Consider the following 6,000-nt stretch of genomic DNA (forward strand, 5'->3'; position numbering starts at 1 on the left):
GGAGTCTAATTCCCTTTTGAAAATACTTGTAGGGTTGCTATCAAGGACTCGATAAGTCTCTTGATCTTCTAACAGTGACAAACACATTTTTACGTATGTATCTCTATCCATCAATATAACGTTCCCGCCTTTATCTGACGGTTTAATAACAATTTTATCGTTATTTGATAGATCCTTTAGAGCCATCATTTCTGTACGTGTCAGGTTGTTGCCTTTCATTAGGTCAGATGTTTCTACCCTAGTCAGGTCCCTGATCACCAACTGTTCAAAGATTTCAATGGAGCTATTTTCAAAGACCGGGGGTGCGCTAGTACTCTTTGGTTGGAGGCTTGTGAGTGACTTAGTCTCCTCTATGCCCTCCCCCTCCCTCCATAGTTCTTCCAACAGTTTAAGATTTTCAAAATCCTCAGGGTCTATCCCCAACTCCTCACATTTTTTCTTATTAATTGCGTTCATGTATTTCATCCATTTTAGCTTTCGTGTGAATAATGAAATGTCCTTTACCCATGAAAATAAATCAAATTGCACTGTTGGCACAAATGACAGGCCTTTTTTGAGTACATTATGTTCCTCTGATGTTAATTCATGGCTTGAAAGATTAACCACCTGCATTTCGTTAGTTCTATTTAGTGTTTCACAAAGGGGATTGCTCTTTATTATTTCTGAGGTGGATTTGGTTCTCCCCGACCCCGTAAAAAATACTGTGTGATCGGGGGACCCCTTGATAAAAAACCCCCCTGTTCACTGTTCTGCTGTGGGTTTCTAGAGGTCCTAGTGGCTGGACTATTAGAACGATACTGGTTCCTGCTGAATCTTCCCTTATTTCTGCTCCTAGCACCGGGAGGACGTTGGTTACGTTCAGTATCTGATGTTTCAAATTCGCTAGAAGAAATATCACTTTGGTTTCGGGTATTTAAACCCACATAAGCTCTATTTTCTTTAAACTCGAGCAAATCTCTCTGGAATTGAAAATGTTTCCTTGATTTTATCTGACTGGTATATCTCTCTATATTAGATTGCAAATCTTTTTCTTTCTTACTAAAATCTACTTCTGCTGAGAAAGTTTTAGCTTTAGTAATCACTTCCTTCAAGTTTAATGACAACTTCTGAAGGTTATCTTGCTCTTCCTCAACTAAAAGCGCTATCAGTCTTAGGGAAGATTCAGTGACCTCTTTTTCCCACTTTTGCATTAGTTGTTGTGATCTAATCCTTTTCGCAGGCAGTATCCCATTTCTCAGTCCCCTAGGGACTATCTTATGTTGTAGGTAATTTTTCAAGCCCTGTAACTCCCACCATGAATTCACGTAATCTCTATAAGCCTTAGTGAGTAATTTAAAGGTGTCTTTCATGGATGTGGGGAGTTCACTACCAACGTACTCCTTTTCGGAAAACACACTTTTGGCTTCCTCTAACCATTTATCGGTTTCAAAATTCTCTGATAGAAAACTAGACATGATAAATAGATATTATCTGGTTCTTGTTAGACTGCCTCCTATCCCAACTAAGGGGATACTAGCTAAATTCTATTTGACAAAGAGGGGCACAAAATGCTACCTTTAAACACACGAATTCTAACTAGCATAAAATATAACTTTTATTTTGATCAGCTAAAAATAATATAGCCAGGGCTATTAAAACAAACAAATAACAAACACACCAGCAGGCGTGATTAGGACAACTCCCAATACACTCTTTCAGTATGTGTCCCCACAGACTGCTGGCGCAATTATATTGATTTAAATGAGCATCCAGGGAATAGTAAACTAACTCTCTGGCACATGCTAGTAAACACCACTTTATAGGTTCAAGAATAAGAGGTTGTTACTCTAGCTGCTGCCGTAGCTGTATAGGATAATCATCCCCCCATTACCCTGCTCTGATATCTTGCATAGAGCCCTGGAGCCTATTGACACTCATGCACACTTACACACATGCCACCCTATGTAAGCTAGGTGCGGCTTTTTTACAGATTAAGTGTGCATACCAAATGCTGGTCTTAGTAATTTACTGACATTTATGCTCTTTCACTATGTCCCTGCCTGTTCAAAATAAACTACAGGTATCCAGGTTTAAGATGCGCATAATAAAATCTCTCAACGCGTTTCAAAGTTAAACTTATCATCAGGAGAGGATGTAAATCAAAAAAATAATAATAAAGATGTAGTTGCGGTTAAAACCGCATTTCCCGGTCCCTGATGGTGGGAGCCGGTACGGAGTGTCTGACGCTGACTACTGCAGCGCTGGGGTTTAAATAGAGCCCAGACTGCTTCTAAGGATACGCCCCCTCGACATCATTCGGGTCTCCGCCAATCAGATTGCAGAGTCTCCGTGCGGAGGATAGCTCCTCCTTCTGTGGGCGTATGTTTGCCTCCGAAGCGTCCAAAATAAACAGCGCTGTTACTGTCTATGGAAGAGGAACCCGAAGGTAGGTATATATCATATCTGACAGATATTGGGAATGAATCGCTCCACACCAAAACTCTTTATTGCCATTAATACGCAAACACACAACTCCCTGCATTTATTGGCAGGTGAAAAAGATCGTGTAGCATATAGATAGGTCTGAAAAGTGGGCAATACCCTGCGTTTATTGACGGGTAAAAATACCCGCCTAGCATACATATTCATTTAGCGGAAGTTCAAAAGGAACCATGATAGGGGGACATTTCTGAGAATCAGTCCCATCATCACTTCAGTACACTATCGATGCGAATAAAAAATAAAAAATGTTTAATCTAATCATTTACAAGATTACTGCTACGGTAAAAGGACTTAATATGGAGTTAACCCTATCCCTACCATAGTGTACTGAGAGGAGCTATAGTGAAAGGACTTAATATGGAGTTAACCCTATCCCTACCATAGTGTACTAAGAGGAGCTATAGTGAAAGGACTTAATATGGAGTTAACCCTATCCTTACCATAGTGTACTAAGAGGGACAAGTGCCTCAAGACATGCCTTTCCCTCATTGTTCCTATTTCCTGGGTTTTTATAGGTTAGAGAAGATATCGAAATTAGTGGAGTATATCCAGCCCTACTGTCTATTTAGTCTCAAATAAATGGGGCAAAGGAAATTTGATCGTTAAGACCTTTTGGTCTTACACATTGGAATTTAAAGATCCACCTCGCCTCGTGTTGTAACAAAAGGCGATCCCAGTCACCTCCCCTTGTGGGTTCGGGTACATGTTCAATACCCTGAAACTTCAAAGTTTCAGGGTTGCCACCATGATACTGCCACACGTGGTTCGATAAAGTTTTATCCTCTTTCCTGTTGATATAACCAATATGTTCCAACACTCTCTTTTTGAACTCACGTCGGGTCTTTCCGACATAGTTGAGTGGACACGGACATGTGACACAGTAGATCACTCCTGCCGTCCGGCAGTTGATAAATTGTCTCGTATCATAATGGATGTTAGTCGTTACGCACAGTACTTGATTCCCTTTCTGTATGTGTTCACATGCCTTACATGTACCACACTTGAATGTGCCGTGTGGAATACTGCGATTTAACCACGTTTTCTCAGGTGCAGCAGGTCTAAGATGGCTATGTATCAATAGGTCACGTAGGTTCCTGCCTCTCCTGTACGTGACACTAGGTCTTTCACTCACAAGGGGTCTAACCTCTGAATCCATTGTGAGAATGTCCCAATATGATCTTAAGATATCCAGTACATTCTTATATCCCCGGTCATAATTGCCTATTAATCTGACAATTTTATTGTCACTAATCGAACGTTGTTTTGGTGTAAGTAGTTCTGTTCTATCTCTACTCTTTGCATCTTTTCTTGCTTTGAGTAGTAATGGGTTAGGGTAACCTCGTTGCCTAAATCTGGCTCCTAATTCTTCTGATTTTTCTTCAAAGTCCTCCAAGTCCGAACAATTCCTGCGAACGCGCAGAAACTGTCCCTTGGGTATGCCTCTCCTCAGGGGTGCTGGGTGATAACTATCCCACCTGAGGAGAGAATTGGTCGCTGTATCTTTACGAAATAGGTTGGTTTTCAACTTGCCAGATTCGTCGACTGTGACAGTGATGTCTAGAAAGGTGATGGTGACCGGGTCTATAGTCGAGGTGAATCTCATGTTGATGTCATTATCATTCAACTTTTCCACAAAAGTGTTAAAGCTCTCCACTGTACCTGTCCACAGAATCAGCACGTCATCAATATAACGTAGCCAGAGCGAGATATATGGAGTCCATTGTTCGTGCTCTTCTGTAAAGACGAGGCGCTCCTCCCACCAGCCCAAAAATAAATTAGCATAAGTCGGGGCTGCAGAGCTCCCCATAGCGGTCCCCCGCTGCTGGTGGAAGAAGCGCCCGTCAAACATAAAGTAGTTTCTAGTCAGCACGAATTCTAGGAGCTCCAAAATAAACTCGCCATGGTCTGTTAGCTGAGTTCTCCTACTCTGTAGGAAGTATCTAATCGCCGCACACCCCTTGTCATGCGGGATCGAACTATATAATGCTTCAACGTCTAGAGACGCTAGAAACGAACCTGGTGGAAGATGGACGTCCTGTAATTGTCTCAGGACGTCCATCGTGTCTCGGGCATAGGAGGAAAGAGATGACACGAAAGGGCGAAGCACCCTATCTAAATAGATGCCCGCCCCCTGCGTCAGTCCCCCTATGCCCGAGACAATGGGTCTTCCTTTAAGGGGAGATACCCCTTTGTGGAGCTTCGGAAGGCTGTAGAAAGTAGGCACAGTGGGAGTTCTATTTTCCATGAACGCCAGTTCTTTTTTGTCAATGAGGCCAATTTCAAGGGCCCTTTTGAGGATGGAGTCTAATTCCCTTTTGAAAATACTTGTAGGGTTGCTATCAAGGACTCGATAGCCCTGGCTATATTATTTTTAGCTGATCAAAATAAAAGTTATATTTTATGCTAGTTAGAATTCGTTTGCAGCTTTTTTATTTATAATCCATGCTGGAAAATCAAAATTAATTCATATTTTGCAAATTTTAAAATTGACAGAAAAAATTCGGCATCAATTGCAGGAGAAATACATTTTCTCATTGACTATAATGCTCACGCTGGGTTCACACCAGCGTCCAGTCTCCGTTCTCAGGTTTCCGTCTTCTGCAGACCCTATCCGGCCATAAGCGCCGGTGAGCGTTTTGTGCTCTCCGCGGTGAAACTGTTTTTTTTTTAAACCGGACACAAAGTCCTGCATGTTCAACTTTGTGTCCGGTTTAAATAAACGGTTTCGCCGCGGAGAGCACAAAACACTCCCCGGCGCTCACACCTGGACACTTTTCAAACCCATTCATTTGATTGGGTTTCAAAAATGCCTGCAAGTTTCTGTCTCCAGCCCAGTTTCGGGCAGGAAACGCAAACCTGAAAGCGGAGACCCTGGGCGCAGATGTGAACGAGCCCTTAGGCTCTATTCAGATCACGTTTTTTTATATTCATTTAGCACATCCATTTAATGGATGCAAAAGAAAAAAATGGACTCAAACTGATCGTTATTAGCTAAGGGGGCGTTCACATTTGCACCGTGTCCGCCCTGTGCCATTCCGCTGGGTTTCCTTCCTCAGCCCCGAGAAACTGGACAGGGGACGGCTACCCGGGGGTCGGCTTTAAAACCTATTCATTTGAATGGGTTTTTAAAGGTGACCGCCGGTGTTCGCCTTCAGTCTCTCCGCGGGGAAACTTTTTTTTTTGGCCAGACACAAAGTCGGACATGCAGGGCTTTGTGTCCGGTCGAAAAAAACGGTCTCTTCACGGAGAGGCCGCAGGCAGATACTAGAGGTCACCTTTAAAAACCCATTTAAATGAATGTGCTTTAAAGCTGACCGCCGGGTAGCCGTCCCCTGTCCGGTTTCTTGGGGCTGAGGATGGAAACCCAGGGGAATGGCACAGGGCGGACACGGGGTGCAAGGGTGAAAGCCCCCTCACATAGACATCAATGTTTAAAAAAACAAAAGCGATTTTAACATTATTGTCTGTGTAAATGGATGACCGTCATTTGGCGTCCGTTTAATACATGATCTGAACAGA

Source organism: Leptodactylus fuscus, chromosome 6 (genome assembly GCF_031893055.1).
Source record: "Leptodactylus fuscus isolate aLepFus1 chromosome 6, aLepFus1.hap2, whole genome shotgun sequence".
Classification (NCBI taxonomy): Eukaryota; Metazoa; Chordata; class Amphibia; order Anura; family Leptodactylidae; genus Leptodactylus; species Leptodactylus fuscus.